The sequence below is a fragment of the Pseudophryne corroboree genome, chromosome 7 (genome assembly GCF_028390025.1).
Source record: "Pseudophryne corroboree isolate aPseCor3 chromosome 7, aPseCor3.hap2, whole genome shotgun sequence".
Lineage (NCBI taxonomy): Eukaryota > Metazoa > Chordata > Amphibia > Anura > Myobatrachidae > Pseudophryne > Pseudophryne corroboree.
The window spans coordinates 16352604-16372202 of NC_086450.1; the positions used below are offsets into that span (position 1 = coordinate 16352604).

A 19599-nucleotide genomic window follows, 5' to 3' on the forward strand; every position below is an offset into this window, starting at 1 on the left:
CATGGAGTGGCAAGAGAGGAATGTCAGTCTTGCCATTGCCTTTAGGACAGGTTGACATGGGGATAGATGGGTTTGGGGAATGCAAGTCAGCTATGTGAGGAGGTTGCTACAATCAATGTGGGAGATGTAGAGAATTTCTAAGAGTATTGGTTGCATCTTGGGTAAGAAAAGTAAATATTCTAAAAAATATGTCAAAGACAGTAGCATCAGGACTGTTAGCGAAACAGAATGTGAGAAGTCAAGCACAGTCAAAGGCTGCACCAAAGCAGAGGGATCAGACATTGAAGAAATTGTGACGTTGCTGATGGTGAGGGAGATTGGACAGGAGGTGGTGACTGAAAGAAGGGAAGATGATAAGGTTTTATCTAGGACATGGTGAGCTTTAGGTAACATTTGGGACATACATGGGGGGAAAATAGAGAGTAAATAGATTAAGAGGACAATTGGGAAGGGGGTGATAAGCGGAGAATTAGATTTATTTATCATCAGCATATTTGTGGAACAAAGGGTTGAATGAGCTAATTAGTTCTCCTATGTAGGAGATCTACAGTGAGTAAAGCAAAGTGCTGACAACTGAGCACTATGGAACTCTAACAATGGGAGTAGACAAGATGGACAAGAAAGACGAGAACCAGGAGACATTGTTGCAATGAAGCACATGCAAGTGAATAGAAATAAGAAGATTAAATGTGTCAAAAGCAGAAGAGAGGTCCAGGAGAGTAAGTCTAGAAAGGGTACCCTTAGACTTTGCTGTGTGTAGATGGTTAAACATTTTACTTACTTGGAACTACTGTACTGTAGGTGTCAATGCAATAGTGTGCAAGGAAGGTGGTGCAAATGGACCTGATGTGACTGGATTGTGACAAAAGGGCATTGGAGGTTGGAGACTGAGTCAATACAAGAAAGTGTAGGACATTTGATTGGCTGGTGAAATTGTTCTGTTGCAAGAATGACTAACTAAATTCAGCATTGGGATGACATTTCCATCCAGTGGCAGTCAGCAGTGAGCACTTTTTAGGGAGCAGGTCGGTTCGTGTGCTTTGGGAAAGAGTTGTAGGCTCAGACGTACTAAGCCAGTTTCTCTAAGAACAATGGGATTGGGGGTTTTCAAAATGTATCCATTGTGAAGGGATGTTAGTTTGTTGCAAAAGGATGTTGCTTTCCATAGTGCACAAGATAAGGTTAAGGAGTACGGTGGTGGAATGTCAATAAAGTTGGTGAGATTGGAAGTACAGAATGGATGGAAAGTCTTTTGAGTTGAAAAACATTATTACCAGACTGTGGGGTAAATTGATGGATTTGGGTAAATTGTTTTCTATGCCCATGAGAAGGAACAGAATGAGGATGATGAAGTATAATTGTGGGGTTTGTTTCTACATACAGGTATGAAAATGAGAAAGGAAGAGGGAAATAGAATGCTGAGAGAAAATGGCAGTTGGTAGAAGATAAATTAAAAACAAACAAAGAGTTTAGGAAAAGAAGAAGAAAGTGAACCAGTTTTGGTAGATGCACTTAAAAAGGGGGGTTATCATGCCTAACTTTTAACACAGATCCATACTCAAATCAATTAAAAATGAAAAATTAGTTAACATTAAAAAAACAAAAATCCAACCACAGCACAGAGGAGGTAATTCAGACCTGACCGCTACTGTGCGTTTTCGCACAGTTTGCGGTCAGCCACAGAGTGCACATGCGTATGCACCGCAATGCTCAGGCGCGTCGCACGGGTACAAAGCAGATTGCCGCTCAGCGATGGGTTTGTGCGACGGATCCGTTTGCATGGGCAATCGCAAGGAGATTGACAGGAAGAGGGCGTGTGTGGGTGTCATCTGACCATTTTCATGAAGTGTCTGGAAAAACTCAGGAGTGACCATGCGTTAGCAGGGAGGGTTCCTGACGTCAGTTCCGATCCCGGACAGGCTGAAGTGATCGCAGCAGCTGAGTAAGTTCTGGGCTGCGCAGAGACTGAACAAAATCTGTTTGTACTGCTCTGCTACACATGCGTTCGCACAGCTAAAATACACTCTCCTTGTAGGCGGCGACTATCTGATCGCAGCAGTGCAAAAATCGCTTGCCAGCGATCAGGTCTGAATTAGGCCCAATGAGCAATCCACATACAGATGGGTCCACGTTTATCTTGGCCTTTAATAGGAGTAACTGAGCCAGGTCAGTTAGACTTAATCCCCTGCTGTAATGACTTAATCCCCTGCTGTATTGTTCTCTCTGTATTGTATTGCAGCTGAGAACAATAGACGAAAGGCTTATGCTAATAATCCATGGTGTGCCTAGGTGCAGCAAAGAAGTCAAGATAAAGTTGGACCCATCTGTATGTTGAAAATGGCTGTGTGCCCCTACCTAACCACATACTGTAGCTTCTGATAATCTTATAATGAGAAATGTTCTGCTGTACTGTATATAGGACCTCATTCCGAGTTGATCGCTCGCTAGCTACTTTTAGCAGCCATGCAGACGCATAGTCACCGCCCATGGGGGGAGTGTATTTTCACCTTGCAAGAGTGCGAACGCCTGTGCAACAGAGCGGTTACAAACACATTTTGTGCAGATCAAGACCAGCCCTGTAGTTACTTATCCTGTGCGATGATTGTAGCGACGAAGGTCCAGGAATTTACGTCAGACGCCAGCCCTGCAAATGCCTGGCCATGCCTGTGTTTTTCCAAACACTCCCAGAAAATGGTCAGTTGACACCCATAAACGCCCTCTTCCTGTCAATCTCCTTGCGATCGGCTGTGCGAATGGAATCGTCGCTAGAAGCAATGCAAAACAACAATGCTCTTTGTATCCGTACGCCGCGCGTGTGCATTGCGGCTCATACGCATGCGTAGTTTTGCCGTTTTTTTTTAAATGATCGCTATGCAGCAAACAACAGCAGCTAGCGATCAACTCGGAATGAGGGCCATAATTCTCTCAGCATAAAAAAGCTTATATTGCTCTCATCGGGTGATATTTCCAGCAATGCTAACACAAGTTTCCCACATACAATACAAAGGGGTAAATTTACTAAGGTGGGAGATTTTTAGAACTGGTGATATTGCCAGATTCTATCTATTATCTTCTAGAAGCAGTTAGATAAATGTTAAGTGGAATTTGATTGGCTGCTATGAGCAACATCGCCAGTTTTAAAAAAAACTCCCACCTTAGTAAATTTAGCCCTAAGTATCAAAATGTCAGAAATGTATGTTTGTAATACAGTAGATTAAGGATTCTGTTTTGGATGGGTGTGATATCGATACCGACGGTCGGGATGTCAGCGTTCACATCACAGACCATGGCATCCCAACTTTTAGAATGCTGACAGGGGACGGGATAATTAATTTACCCCTTCCCTGCCCCCTACCCTAACCCGCCTGCAGTGACAGCTAGGGCTAAGGACACAGGGGATGTGGGCTACGGCTAATCCCAAGGGGTGGTGGCTAGGGCTAAGGACAAAGGAGGTGGCAGCTATGGCTAACCAGATTTGGATGCAGTTCACATATCAGCTGCGTCTTTGGATTCAGCTACTGTGCGTAAATATAATAATGCCACAGGAGGCATCTTGTGTAAACAGATGCCCCCTGCCGGCTTCTCTGATCTGTTACGTCCAGAACCATTTGACATTAGAATGCTGACTTTCTTAATGCCATCATTATGAATGTCAACAATATGACTGGAAGGGATCAGTGTGATTGGCCGATGGATGGGATGCCGGCTGTCAGTATATCGACAGCGGTATCCCGTCCATCAGAATCTCAGCAGCCCCCCATTAAGCTCCCTACCTCTCACCTTTTCCCAAACCCTAACCTTCCCTTGTAGATGCCTAGACCTAACCCTCCCCGGTGGTGCCTAGCCCTAACCCTCTCCGGTGGTGCCTAGCCTAACCCTCCCAAGTGGTGCCTAGCCCTAACCCTCCCCGGTGGTGCCTAGCCCTAACCCTCCCCAGTGGTGCCTAGCCCTAACCCTCCCCGGTGGTGCCTAGCCCTAACCCTCCCTAGTGGTGCCTAGCCCTAACCCTCCCCGGTGGTGCCTAGCCCTAACCCTCCCTAGTGGTGCCTAGCCCTAACCCTCCCCGGTGGTGCCTAGCCCTAACCATCCCCAGTGGTGCCTAGCACAAACCCTCCCCGGTGGTGCCTAATCCTAACCCTCCCCGGTGGTGCCTAGCCCTAACCCTCCCTGGTGGTGCCTAGCCTTAACCTTCCCCGGTGGTGTCTAGCCCTAACCCTCCCCAGTGGTGCCTAGCCCTAACCCTCCCCGGTGGTGCGTAGCCCTAACCCTTCCCAGTGGTGCCTAGCCCTAACCCTCCCCAGTGGTGCCTAGCCCTAACCCTCTCCGGTGGTGCCTAGCCTAACCCTCCCTAGTGGTGCCTAGCCCTAACCCTCCCCGGTGGTGCCTAGCCCTAACCCTCCCCAGTGGTGCCTAGCCCTAACCCTCCCCAGTGGTGCCTAGCCCTAACCCTCCCTAGTGGTGCCTAGCCCTAACCCTCCCTGGTGGTGCCTAGCCCTAACCCTCCCCAGTGGTGCCTAGCCCAAACCCTCCCCGGTGGTGCCTAATCCTAACCATCCCCGGTGGTGCCTAGCCCTAACCCTCCCCGGTGGTGCCTAGCCCTAACCCTTCCCGGTGGTGCCTAGCCCTAACCCTCTCCGGTGGTGCCTAGCCTAACCCTCCCTAGTGGTGCCTAGCCCTAACCCTCCCCGGTGGTGCCTAGCCCTAACACTCCACAGTGGTGCCTAGCCCTAACCCTCCCCGGTGGTGCCTAGCCCTAACCCTCCCTAGTGGTGCCTAGCCCTAACCCTCCCCGGTGGTGCCTAGCCCTAACCCTCCCCTGTGGTGCCTAGCCCAAACCCTCCCCGGTGGTGCCTAATCCTAACCCTCCCCGGTGGTGCCTAGCCCTAACCCTCCCCGGTGGTGCCTAGCCCTAACCCTTCCCAGTGGTGCCTAGCCCTAACCCTCCCCAGTGGTGCCTAGCCCTAACCCTCCCTGTGGTGCCTAGCCCTAACCCTCCCTGGTGGTGCCTAGCCCTAACCCTTCCCAGTGGTGCCTAGCCCTAACCCTCCCCAGTGGTGCCTAGCCCTAACCCTCCCCGTGGTGCCTAACACTAACCCTCCCCAGTGGTGCCTAATCCTTACCCTCCCCAGAGGTGCCTAACCCTAACCCTCCCCTGTGGTGCCTAGCCCAAACCCTCCCCGGTGGTGCCTAATCCTAACCCTCCCCGGTGGTGCCTAGCCCTAACCCTCCCCGGTGGTGCCTAGCTCTAACCCTTCCCAGTGGTGCCTAGCCCTAACCCTCCCCAGTGGTGCCTAGCCCTAACCCTCCCCGTGGTGCCTAGCCCTAACCCTCCCCGGTGGTGCCTAGCCCTAACCCTTCCCAGTGGTGCCTAGCCCTCACCCTCCCCAGTGGTGCCTAGCCCTAACCCTCCCCGGTGGTGCCTAACACTAACCCTCCCTGGTGGTGCCTAATCCTTACCCTCCCCAGAGGTGCCTAACCCTAACTCTCCCCAGTGGAGCCTAGCTCTAACCCTCCCGGTGGTGCCTAACCCTAACCCTCCCCAGTGGTGCCTAACCTTAACCCTCCCCAGTGGTGCCTAACCCTAACCCCCCCCCCCCCCGGTGGTGCCTAACCCTAACCCTCCCCGGTGGTGCCTAATTCTAACCCTCCTCTGTGGTGCCTAATCCTAACCCTCCCCGGTGGTGCCTAGCTCTAACCCTCCCGGTGGTGCCTAACCCTAACCCTCCCCAGTGGTGCCTAACCTTAACCCTCCCCAGTGGTGCCTAACCCTAACCCCCCCCCCCCCCGGTGGTGCCTAACCCTATCCCTCCCCGGTGGTGCCTAGCCCTAACCCTCCCCGGTGGTGCCTAGCCCTAACCCTCCACGGTGGTGCCTAACCCTAACCCTCCCTGGTGGTGCCTAGCTCTAACCCTCCCCAGTGGTGCCTAGCCCTAACCCTCCCCGGTGGTGCCTAGCCCTAACCCTCCCCTGTGGTGCCTAGCCCAAACCCTCCCCGGTGGTGCCTAATCCTAACCCTCCCCGGTGGTGCCTAGCCCTAACCCTCCCTGGTGGTGCCTAGCCCTAACCCTTCCCAGTGGTGCCTAGCCCTAACCCTCCCCAGTGGTGCCTAGCCCTAACCCTCCCCGTGGTGCCTAGCCCTAACCCTCCCCGGTGGTGCCTAGCCCTAACCCTTCCCAGTGGTGCCTAGCCCTCACCCTCCCCAGTGGTGCCTAGCCCTAACCCTCCCCGGTGGTGCCTAACACTAACCCTCCCTGGTGGTGCCTAATCCTTACCCTCCCCAGAGGTGCCTAACCCTAACTCTCCCCAGTGGAGCCTAGCTCTAACCCTCCCGGTGGTGCCTAACCCTAACCCTCCCCAGTGGTGCCTAACCTTAACCCTCCCCAGTGGTGCCTAACCCTAACCCCCCCCCCCCGGTGGTGCCTAACCCTAACCCTCCCCGGTGGTGCCTAATTCTAACCCTCCTCTGTGGTGCCTAATCCTAACCCTCCCCGGTGGTGCCTAGCCCTAACCCTCCGCGGTGGTGCCTAACCCTAACCCTCCCTGGTGGTGCCTAGCTCTAACCCTCCCCAGTGGTGCCTAACCGTAACCCTCCCCGGTGATGCCTAACCCTAACCCTCCCTGGTGGTGCCTAACCCTAGCCCTCCCCACTTGGTGCATAAATATAACCCTCCCCAGTGGTGCCTAACCCTAACCCTCCTCTGTGGTGCCTAATCCTAACCCTCCCCAGTGGTGCCTAGCCCTTACCCTCCCCGGTGTTGCCTAGCCCTAACCCTCCCCGGTTGTGCATAACCTTAACCCTCCCCAGTGGTGCCTAACCCTTACGCCCCCCCCCCCCGTGGTGCCTAACCCTAACCCTCCCCGGTGGTGCCTAATTCTAACCCTCCTCTGTGGTGCCTAATCCTAACCCTCCCTGGTGGTGCCTAGCCCTAACCCTCCCCGGTGGTGCCTAGCCCTAACCCTCCGTGGTGGTGCATAACCCTAACCCTCCCCGGTGGTGCCTAGCTCTAACCCTCCCCAGTGGTGCCTAGCCCTAACCCTCCCCGGTGGTGCCTGGCCCTAGCCCTCCCCGGTGGTGCCTAACCCTAACCCTCCCCAGTGGTGCCTAACCCTAACCCTCCCCGATGGTGCCTCACCCTAACCCTCCCCGGTGGTGCCTAACCCTAACCCTCCCTGGTGGTGCCTAGCCCTAACCCACCCCGGTGGTGCCTAACCGTAACCCTCCCCGGTGATGCCTAACCCTAACCCTCCCTGGTGGTGCCTAACCCTAGCCCTCCCCTCTTGGTGCATAAATATAACCCTCCCCAGTGGTGCCTAACCCTCCTCTGTGGTGCCTAATCCTAACCCTCAACGGTGGTGCCTAGCCCTAACCCTCCCCGGTGTTGCCTAGCCCTAACCCTCCCCGGTTGTGCCTAACCCTAACCCTCCCCGGTGGTACCTAACCCTAACCCTCCCCGGTGGTGCCTAGCCCTAACCCTACTTGGTGGTGCCTAACCCTAGCCCTCCCCTCTTGGTGCCTAAATCTAACCCTCCCCAGTAGTGCCTAACCCTAACCCTCCTCTGTGGTGCCTAATCCTTACCCTCCCCGGTGGTGCCTAGCCCTAACCCTCCCCGGTGGTGCCTAGCCCTAACCCTCCCCGGTGGTGCCTAGCCCTAACCCTCCCCGGTTGTGCCTAACCCTCCCCGGTGGTGCCTAACCCTAACCCTCCCCGGTGGTGCCTAGCCCTAACCCTCCCCAGTGGTGTCTAGCCCTAACCATCCCTGGTGGTGCCTAGCCCTAACCCTCCCAAGTGGTGCCTAGCCCTAAACCTCCCCGGTGGTGCCTAACACTAACTCTCCCCAGTGGTGCCTAATCCTTACCCTCCCCAGTGGTGCCTAACCCTAACCCTCCCCAGTGGTGCCTAGCTCTAACCCTCCCGGTGGTGCCTAACCCTAACCCTCCCCAGTGGTGCAAAACCTTAACCCTCCCCAGTGGTGCCTAACCCTAACCCCCCCCCCGGTGGTACCTAACCCTAACCCTCCTCGGTGGTGCCTAATCCTAACCCTCCTCTGTGGTGCCTAATCCTAACCCTCCCCGGTGGTGCCTAGCCCTAACCCTCCCAGGTGGTGCCTAGCCCTAACCCTCCGCAGTGGTGCCTAACCCTAACCCTCCCCGGTGGTGCCTAGCTCTACCCCTCCCCAGTGGTGCCTAGCCCTAACCTTCCCCGGTGGTGCCTGGCCCTAGCCCTCCCCGGTGGTGCCTAACCCTAACCCTCCTCTGTGGTGCCTAATCCTAACCCTCCCCGGTGGTGCCTAGCCCTAACCCTCCCAGGTGGTGCCTAGCCCTAACCCTCCGCAGTGGTGCCTAACCCTAACCCTCCCCGGTGGTGCCTAGCTCTAACCCTCCCCAGTGGTGCCTAGCCCTAACCTTCCCCGGTGGTGCCTGGCCCTAACCCTCCCTAGTGGTGCCTAACCCTCCCCGGTGGTGCCTTTCCCTAACCCTCCACTATGGTGCCTAACCCTAACCCTCCCTGGTGGTGCCTAGCCCTAACCCTCTCCGGTGGTGCCTAACCCTAACCCTCCCCAGTGATGCCTAACCCTAACCCTCCCTGGTGGTGCCTAACCCTAGCCCTCCCCTCTTGGTGCCTAAATATAACCCTCCCCAGTGGTGCCTAACCCTAACCCTCCTCTGTGGTGCCTAATCCTAACCCTCCCCGGTGGTGCCTAGCCCTAACCCTCCCCGGTGGTGCCTAGCCCTAACCCTCCCCGGTTGTGCTTAACCCTAACCCTCCCCGGTGGTGCCTAACCCTAACCCTCCCCGTTGGTGCCTAGCCCTAACCCTACCCGGTGGTGCCTAACCCTAGCCCTCCCCTCTTGGTGCCTAAATCTAACCCTCCCCAGTAGTGCCTAACCCTAACCCTCCTCTGCGGTGCCTAATCCTAACCCTCCCCGGTGGTGCCTAGCCCTAACCCTCCCCGGTGGTGCCTAGCCCTAACCCTCCCCGGTGGTGCCTAGCCCTAACCCTCCCTGGTTGTGCCTAACCCTCCCCGGTGGTGCCTATCCCTAAGCCTCCCCGGTGGTGCCTAGCCCTAACCCTCCCCAGTGGTGCCTAGCCCTAACCCTCCCTGGTGGTGCCTAGCCCTAACCCTCCCCAGTGGTGCCTAGCCCTAAACCTCCCCGGTGGTGCCTAGCCCTAACCCTCCCCGGTGGTGCCTAGCCCTAACCCTCCCCAGTGGTGCCTAGCCCTAAACCTCCCCGGTGGTGCCTAGCCCTAACCCTTTCCGGTGGTGCCTAGCCCTAACCCTCCCCAGTGGTGCCTAGCCCTAACCCTCCCCAGTGGTGCCTAGCCCTAACCCTCCCCGGTGGTGCCTAACACTAACCCTCCCCAGTGGTGCCTAATCCTAACCCTCCCCAGTGGTGCCTAACCCTAACCCTTCCCAGTGGTGCCTAGCTCTAACCCTCTCAGTGGTGCCTAACCCTAACCCTCCCCAGTGGTGCCTAACCCTAACTCTCCCCAGTGGTGCCTAACCCTAACCCTCCCCAGTGGTGCCTAACCCTAACCCCCCCGGTGCCTAACCCTAACCCTCCCCGGTGGTGCCTAACCCTAACCCTCCCCAGTGGTGCCTAACCCTAACCCTCCCCAGTAGTGCCTAACCCTAACCCTCCCCAGTGGTGCCTAACCCTAACCCCCCCGGTGCCTAACCCTAACCCTCCCCGGTGGTGCCTAACCCTAACCCTCCTCTGTGGTGCCTAATCCTAACCCTCCCCGGTGGTGCCTAGCCCTAACCCTCCCCAGTGGTGCCTAGCCCTAACCCTCCGCGGTGGTGCCTAGCCCTAACCCTCCCCGGTGGTGCCTAACCCTAACCCTCCCCGGTGGTGCCTAACCATAACCCTCCCCGGTGGTTCCTAACCCTAACCCTCCCCGGTGGTGCCTAACCCTAGCCCTCCCCTCTTGGTGCCTAAATCTAACCCTCCCTTCCCCACTGCCTAAACCTAACCCTCCCCGCTAGGTGCCTAGCCTCCCCTACTAAGTGCCTAACCTTCCTTCCCCGGTACCTAACCCTAACCTTCCCATCCCTAAACCCTAACCCCCCTTCAAATGGCTAAAAACACTCCCCCCCCCCAACCCCGCGCTGCAGGACGCAATCGAGTCCCACTGAAAGAAAGATCAGGATTCCAGGCATTGGTATTTAGACACCGGTATCCAGATTCCTGTCTGTATTTAGATACCGGTGTTCCTGCTGCAGACGGGATTCTGATGTCGGTAATTCGGGCGCCGGGATCTCGTCCATTGGTATGCTGACTGCATCCCGACTGCATACCTCTTCACTCTCATGATTAATTTAAGATATAAATTAAGCTTCATCAAACAGTGTTTTAGAATGAAAATGTTTAAATACATTGTATGGACCTTTAAGTGACGGTACATGTGATTAATGATTATCTATTGGGTTGTTTCTTTTACTGTTTACATTTCCTAGAGCAATTTACAATCCACACATACGGTATACAGAAACCTGAGAGTGCGAATGCGGCATGAAAGGTGCCACGAGGGCGGTTCGGTACAGTGAAGCATGCATTTTATTCCAGTTCATATATTATCCTTAATGTATGAGTGCCTTTATTATACATTATCTGCTTCCAAGAAAACTGTTAGATCACACTGATCCAATCCAGAAAGGTCTCTGTTATTAGCATTGAAGCAAGTAGCCGAAATAAGCAATTATTTCCCATTCAACTCTGTACATATATAATAGACTGAGTTGACGTGTGTACGCCTGTAGACAGCTACGTATTTGTATTATTGACAGCTACGTATTTTTATTGTTCGCTAGATACTGTATTTCATTACATTTTTAATCTGGTTTCCAGTAAACAGGAACAATGCCTCACAAAAGAGATAAGTTGCAGCTGACTTTCATATCATTATTAGTTCTGCCCAGAGATGAAAGATGTGATACGGTGAATTGAAAAGACGTCTTTATGCTAGGAAGATTTCCAACAATGCGGAGACGGAAAACAGCAAAGGGGTATATTTACTAATGTTCAATTTTGTATTCAAATTTAAGGTCAATTTAAATAGACTGAAATCAAATCAACGTTCTTTTTCACTGTCCAAATCATTCATTACCATTCTATTTTGAAATCAATTTAAAAATCGAATTTGATACAGATGGAGCCATCTTTAGCTTGTCCTTTAATAGTATTAATTGAGCCAGGGCAGTCGGACTTAATCCCCTGCTGTAATGACTTAATCCCCTGCTGTATTGTTCTCTCTGTATTGTATTGCATCTGAAAACAATAGATGAAAGGCTTATGCTAGGTGCACCTAGGTGCAGCAGAGGAGCCTAGATGAGCAAGGCTCCATCTGTATGTGTCGATTTGTATTAGTGGTTTCTTGTTTTGGTTTTGGATGTCCATTTCAAAATCGAACATAAAATCACCTATAAAATCTTATCTTTAAAATGTGTTAGTCTGTTTGTTTGCTTGTCTGGTTATGCATTCAGACAGCCCTGCACCGATTGGGATGAAAACAACATGAAGTGGTCCAGTTGGATCCTGGCCAGGTTTTAGAGGGGTTAGGACCTCCCATTAGTGTATGCTGGTGTAGTGATCTAATGACCAGATACTGCTGGGAGGGGGGGTGAGAGCATTTAAGGTACCCCATGAGCCGCCCGCTAATAGGGTTAATAAGGCATAGACACCCCTATACTGGGTATATGGCTGGGCAATATGTAAATATACAATGGATTCATATTTATTGTGACATGTAATGTTGTACCATAATATATATATATGCGGCTGGGTATCCCCTGCATGGAGACTGACCGGGCTGGATACTAATAGAGCTACCAGGGCCCAACGGCACGAGGGGACTGTAGAGACAAAGGTGGTTGGGAGCGCGAGGAGAGACGGAGAGAGAGCTGCAGTGCTGCGGGGAGGAGAGACGCTGACCGGTCAGAGGAGACGGACGCCACCGATGAGCTGCCGGGGTTACCTGTGGAGGAGGCGGAGAGCTGACGTAATGGGACTCCCCAGGGCAGCGTGATTACCGGCCAGGCAGTGTCCAGATCGAGGTGGGCTGACCGGCTAGGAGCAGCGCTGAGGAGAAAAGGCACACAGCTGCGGCTGTTAGTGCCTGGGGAAGCGGTTATCCCCGATCAGCACAGCAGAGGTGAGAGGGCTCTCAGGCAGCATCCGGAGGAGGGAGCCCATCCATCGGATAACTGGGGGAGGAGTCGGGGGAAAGAGAGAGAGAGACCCTCCCACGGTGTTGGGCACTACGTAACCGTAAGTGAGCAGAGGCACTGCACCGCCCCTACACCCAGCACCAGATAGCAAACATCCTTCCCACATCAAGCCTCTCAGCAACAGATAGTTTAGACAGGCATTCCTGGTAGCTGCGGCCTCAGTGGCTGATCAGCAAACAGCCTACACACATCCAGTCTCTCTCATCAGATCACTATCATAGTACTGTCGACCGGGAGGGAAACTGACCACGTTCACCCAAAATTTGAGTAGACTGCCCTCCATCAGATACTGGTGGTCACCCATCACATTATAGGCAGTGGACATTACATAGCCGAGGGAAAACCAGAGTGATTCGTCATACCATTGGTGAGAAGGCAGAGACAAAGAGACCAGAAGTGTCTATCATTAATATACCGAGCCGGGACACAGACGGCAGGCAAGGATACATAGCGACATCAGGCCGTCGACAGGCAAGGAGACATAGCGACATCAGGCAGTCGACAGGCAAGGAGACATAGCGACATCAGGCTGCATATTGAGTTAATATCCCAAGTTGACTAGTAAATTGATAACCTGCAGGAGAGTTTTGTCGGACACAGAGGTAGCAGTAGTAATAGTTACAGGAGTTTGCAGAAGAACGCAGGGAGCAACAACGTACTTACCCTTCTAGTAGCCAATAACCATTCGTATTGGCCAATATGGCTACTCAGTGACTAAAGCTACTCTAATCTACAGTTATTGGGGAGAGGAAGTCCCAGCCCAAATGTATCCTATCTCCCTGAGAGCTACCACGTAGGGAAAAGTATCCCTACAACAACCAAACCTAAAGGTCAGTCCATTTCTAAAATAACCAGAATGGGAAATAATTGGGACAGAGGAGCTACGCCTTTTGGTAATACACTGTAGACTGCTAAACTGACATATGTACTAGGAATCACCTTATGGGGGTAATTCCAAGTTGATCGCAGCAGGAATTTTGGGGGTCATTCCGAGTTGTTCGCTCGCTAGCTGCTTTTAGCAGCATTGCACACGCTAGGCCGCCGCCCTCTGGGAGTCTATCTTCGCTTAGCAGAGTTGTGAACGAAAGATTAGCAGAATTGCGAACAGAAAATTCTTAGCAGTTTCTGAGTAGCTCGAGACTTACTCCTACACTGCGATCAGCTCAGCCCGTTTCGGTCCTGGTTTGACGTCACAAACACGCCCTGCGTTCGGCCAGCCACTCCTCCGTTTCTCCAGACACTCCCGAGTTTTATCCTGGCACGCCTGCGTTTTTCCGCACACTCCCTGAAAATGGTCAGTTTCCGCCCAGAAACACCCACTTCCTGTCAATCACACTCCGATCACTTCAACGATGAAAATTCTTTGTTCTGCCGTGAGTAAATCTACTAAGTTTTGTGCTAAAATACTTAGCGCATGCGCATTTTTGCCTTAATCGCTCCGTTGCGAAAATCGGCAACAAGCGAACAACTCGGAATGACCCCCTATGTTAGCAGTTGGGCAAAACCATGTGCACTGCAGGGGAGGCAGATGTAACATGTGCAGAGAGAGTTAGATTTGGGTGGGTTATTTTATTTCTGTGCAGGGTAAATACTGGCTGCTTTATTTTTACACTGCAAATTAGATTGCAGATTGAACACACCACACCCAAATCTAACTCTCTCTGCACATGTTACATTTGCCTCCCCTGCAGTGCACATGGTTTTGCCCAACTGCTAACAAAATTCCTGCTGTGATCAACTTGGAATTACCCCCTTTATACGGACATTTCCCTGTTTATTATTTGAACACAGCCATATATATACTACTGTATCTAAGTGTTATGCATAACTGAGGACAGTCCTGGTATTTAAGCGTGCACGGTAAAATAACCTTACTGCTAGTATCCATATGTATGTGTATATTTTTAACCTACCCGGGTCAAAAGTCCAATGGACTACTGAACAAATGAGTTTTTTGTATTGCATGCGTTTAATTGCTGTATAGGAAGGTAAGAAGGTTAGAAAGGGTCAGCCTGTGGCAATTGAAATTGAAATGTTTAAACTGTGACGTGTCAATTATTTGTTATTGTCAGTAAAACACAGTATACTTACCGGTGGAGTTGTCCTCTTACATGGGGAGAAACCTGAAAGAAAAAATACATCTATAAGTAACCCTGTCATCCCAAGCAGTAATAGACAGTAATACAATTTGGTTAGGTCCCTATATGGGTTTGGGGATACTATCGGAGGACTGACACTCCATCTACATTTTAGGCGTTCCCAAGCTCGCCTGGAGATAATATTATCCAAATAGCTCGGGTGGGGGCACAAGTGGGAGTTATTTAGTAACCCGTCCATATAATAGGGGTTACACTGGGCAGAATTTTGACCCGTTGAGCCTGTTCTGAGCCTTCCACTGGATGGATTTAGACGAAAACTTCACAGAGTGGTTATATTAGATCCCAGAAGACATAATAGAAGGTTGGGGTCCCGGTTGGACCTCCTGTTAGTGTTAACCAGGCAGAACTTTGACACAGGGAGCCTGTTCTGGGCCTTCCACTAGATAGACTTGGAAGAAATCTTTAATTAACGGTAATAACTGACAGAAATAACCATAAATCAAAGAACTAAACTAACTGACAGAAATGGAGGAGGAAAGACAAATAATATTGTGTACCCAAAAGTCTTGCAATAGCAACATTGATAACAGAAGGAAAACTTTCAATCCATCTCGCAATGTAAATAAAGTATGATTATAAAACTGACCAGAAAGGAAAGCTGGGGATCAGGGCTACTGGCGACACCAAAAAAAAAAGACACTGGGGGTAATTCAGAGTTGATCGCAGCAGCAAATTTACTAGCAGTTGGGCAAAACCATGAGCACTGCAGGTGGGGCAGATGTAACATGTGCAGAGATAGTTAGATTTGGGTGGGCTATATAGTTTCTGTGCAGGGTAAATACTGGCTGCTTTATTTCTACACTGCAATTTAGATTTCAGCTTCAACACACCCCACCCAAATCTAACTGTCTCTGCACATGTTACATCTGCCCCCCATGCAGTGCCCAACTGCTAACAAATTTGCTGCTGGGATCAACTCTGAATTACCCCCCCTGGACGGCCACCTCACGGGTGTGTTGGAAGAGCTGCTAATTATTTTTAAAATGTCGACAGTTTCATCCAACTCATTGATAATTTAATACATTTAAGATTTAAACCCTGGCAAAGTCGGGTACTCAGCTGGTTGAATATAAAATGTAATGAGCTAAAATAAAAATCAACAAACACTTCCTTATATATTCCTATTGGACAAAACATCATATGCTAGAAGCTGTTGTGGCTCCTCTAATTCTGATTAACGTCATCTTCGATGGTGGAGCACATGCACTGGATTGTGTACATCTCCAATGGTGGGGCATCTACACATGGACAGGACCCGTTCTGTGCATGTGAAAAACAGGTCCTAAGCAGTGGCACCTCCAGAGGTGGAGACCAAGCGCAGTCCAAAATTGAAATAGGGGAACCACACCAATTGCCAGTGATTCCCAGCTGGTTTGGGGTGGCAGTTGGTGGGGCTCCCCTACTTGGACTGTGCTGCAGCCCCACCTCTGGAGCCACCAATCAGAGCCGGCCCTAACCAATATGATGCCCTAGGCAAGATTTTGGCTGGTGCCCCCTAGCACCGCCGCTAGTTCTGCAGGAGATGCCTGGCATGAGTCAGCTGGCAGCTCTGCTACCGTCGGGCGCCTTTTGTTTATGAAAATGCATCTTATTTGCATTACTATGTGGCTAGGACGCACAAGCAGCTTCTGCTGATTAAAATGATATGCAGCATGCCTATATTCTGTGTGCGACGGCGGCTGTATCTGCATACGAAATGCTACATTACAGTGATTTCCAGGAATACACTGCAACGTAGCATTTCATATACAGATACAGCCGCAGTCACACACAGAGTATAGGCATGCCGCATATCATTTTAATCAGCAGAAGCTGCTGGTGCCCCTAAGCATACCAAATGCCCTAGGCATTTGCCTAGTTTGCCTATGCCTAAGGCCGGCTCTGCCACCAATGGTCCTCAGCCATCACACACAGAGCCCCCTAAGCCGCAACCTGTCACTATTTGGGGCCAGGGAATCCGAAGACCCAGGAGTGATGTTCACCGAGTCCATCTCTGAATGAGGCCCATAATTGCCACAGCCACAATGAACCACATGTTTGGGTCTCTTTTTATTAGAGATGTGCACAAATCCTCGAGTGTTTTTGGATTTCTTTTAAACATTGATAAAAACATCTAAAGTAATTGTAATTTGGACCTTACACATAGAGCCTTTACAGTACTATTAATATCTGGCCCGATTCACTGACGGACGCTAGGGCGACTGCACCTATGACTGTGCGCACTGAGGATGTGTAAAATTATGCAAAAATACCAGCAGCACTAACTGTACAGAGACACGCAGCCGCGCCAGCACAAAGGCGCAGCAGCAGCGTACACATTCCCTGCGCACACGCAGATACTCCCAGAATCGGCAGCTTGATCAGTGGCCACACAGCACGGCAGCCTGAGCAGAGACGCTGGAGGCACGCTGCTTGAGTACAGATTTGCAGGCGCACAAAGCAACATGCCCCAAAAATGTCTGTGACACTCCCACGTTTTTGCCCCCACTCCCCCATCAATGCGACAGATACTGCCTGACTGTCAATCACTCTGTGTGAAGGTAAGTGTTATGTGCGGCAACGCTATTAGACTTTGGCGCATGCGCAGTGCGACGCATACACATGCAGTTTACCGATAATCTCTCAGTTGCAAAAACATTGGTATAGCGTCCATCATCTCTTTTATAGGCATCATAATGAAGGTTTAGGGAAAGACGTTGCCTAGAAGCTAAAATCACCTGTATGCTATCAATCTATTTTATTTTGGGGATATGCATGTCGATTTTATGTTTTACTTGTGTCCAGTTTTCAAATTGAATGTTAGTAAATCAGGGGATCCTGTATTCATCCATGTTAAAGTACAGATGTTTTGCAGATATTCTATTTTGAACGGGATTCGGTTTTATACAAATACACCAAAACCAAGTGGCGGCTCCAGAGTTGGGGCTTCAGGACAGTTCAAATTTCAAATAGGGGATCCACCCCAACTGTCACTAACTGCCATTTCTCTGGCTGGGTCCACAGGATTATCCACAGGATAACATTGGGATATTGTCGAGCGACAGCGAAAATGGCACCAACACGGTCACAAGCTTTCTGACCTCCCAGGATGCATTGGGGCCTCCACTATATAGTCCCGCCCACTGCAGGAAGCCGCATGGTCACAGGGCTGCTGTGAATAAAGCAGCCTAAAGCTTTTATTATTTTATTTTTTATAGACTTACTGTATTGTCTTTTTTGAGCGACTTCTCTTAACAGCGTCTTAAACGCATATTAGAAAGAGTCGCTCCAACAACTCCCCACCGGGTTGCAACAACGCTTACCTTCGGGTATCAGAGCTGTCTCGACGGGTGTCTGTATCGGATGTTCTAGCAGGTCCAGCAGAAGTAACCAGGCTGTGGCCGGAGCATGGGGAGACAGTGAGTATATGGACTTCCTCTTACTAGAGGGGTCAGGACACAGCTACGCTGATTTGGTGGAGACTGCAAACAGCGTGTTGATGCGCCGAACATCATGAGTGTGACAGCGCTACTCTCTGGGGATCATAGGCGCCAGGACTAGGTGAGGCCGCGATCCTGGGAGTTTAAGTCAACAGGGGGTTTCAGACGCTCTCCTGGCCGTCCCTCCTCCGAGTTCATGGCCAGTTCCCGCATGTCTCTCGTTTCATGAACTGAATGACCTCACTTCCGGCTCAGACGCTACCACGAGGGTACTCGGTCGCAGCTTAGATGCTGCGGTTGTGTACACTGGAGATAAAACCCGCCAGACCGAGTCGCAGGCCTTAGCGTCTGCATGCACGGGGAGTCGCTCAGCGTCCGTGTCCGTTGGTGAGCGTCCGTGTCCGTTATCAGTTACCAAGAGCGGCAGTGTACACCAGTAGCGTCTGAATCCACTCAGCGTCTTACGAGCGTATTTGCTTGGATATGGAAGTGTGGTGAGTCTCCCTGTATCCCGCTCTCCGGAGGCAGGGTATACAGTACTAAAAATTCCTTCTACTTTTTAGTATGCATTGTTAATTTTTAGTACCTATAGCATATGAGACCTGTAGATTACTGTGTTTTCTGCATGTTATGTTGAAAAAAGAACCAGTTAAAACAGAAGTACAATTTTCCTACTTATGTATAAGTTATTATGGAGGTTGTATTCTCATATGACAATGTCTAATGCTTTAACATGTGACTGACTGCTAGTATGTGTGCTGACTTTTCTGTGTAATGTCAGTCCTGTTCTGACCCTCAAATCAGGTGCACTGTGGTCAGATTGATCTCACCTCTATATACTGACATATAGGGTGTTTTTCAGTCACAAAATTGTGTAGTCAATATCAGATTATTACCATGTAAAGTGATGAGGAGAATTTATCAAGCACTCGAATAGCCCTAAATGCTTATCTTGTAAGTCAGGGGTAATTGATATGAATCAATTGGTCACTTATGAGGGTTTGTGTGCAAATTGTTTCACTTTTCAGCGAAGTAAAAAACAGTAGTTGGTTCAACCACCAACAGAGCCACCATGGAATATGTTCGCAAGACTCTATCTTCTATAACGGACAAGTTAACTACAGTAGCACCACCTCAGGGGTTAGGTTACACTATGAACCCATACATGCAGCTCCCTTCCTACGGCTTGGTTCCAGTAGCCTCTACAAGCAACCAAGAGACAGTTAAGACTAAGACAGATACGTCTATGTGGCAGACTACACAAGATGATACATCGGACGATGAGACAATAGATTCGACTCCGTATGATGATCAGTCGCAGAGTATTAGTTCAGATGATGTAGCTGAACTTATTAATGCTGTGAAAGCTGTTCTCTTGTTGGAAGAGCCAGCCAAGACAGTATTAAAATCTAAAGCACCTGTATTTAAATGAACAAAATCAGTGAAAGCTGAATTCCCAGCGTCAGATGAGCTGACAGAAATGATGGATGAGTCTTGGGCAGTGCCCAGTAAAAAGTATAAGATTTCTAAAAGATGGGATTCTTATCCATTTCCAGCTGTGGATTGTTCGAAAAGAGAAGTTCCTCCAAAAGTAGATGCACATGTTCTGCGACTCGTGCATAAATCTGCTTTACCACTGTCATCTACCTCACTAAATGATGTCACAGACAGAAGGGTAGAGAGCCTTTTGAAAAATATTTTTTCTCTAGTAGGAGCAGTGGTAAGACCTGCTATGGCTTCGGCCTGGGTAGCAAAGGCAATGGGCGAATGGATAGAGGAACTAGAGAATAGCAT

At 50.7% G+C, this 19599-nt stretch overlaps 1 long non-coding RNA gene across 1 annotated transcript in view; it reads right to left on the bottom strand.

The window, feature by feature from the left end:
* The window catches only part of LOC134943261 (uncharacterized), a 79754-nt gene extending 65403 nt beyond the window's left edge, over positions 1-14351 (bottom strand). Inside the window, exon 1 of the long non-coding RNA XR_010181441.1 lies at positions 14319-14351. This is a non-coding gene — a long non-coding RNA (uncharacterized LOC134943261). The remainder of the gene's footprint in view (positions 1-14318) is intronic.
* Between the last annotated feature and the right edge of the window lie 5248 nt (positions 14352-19599).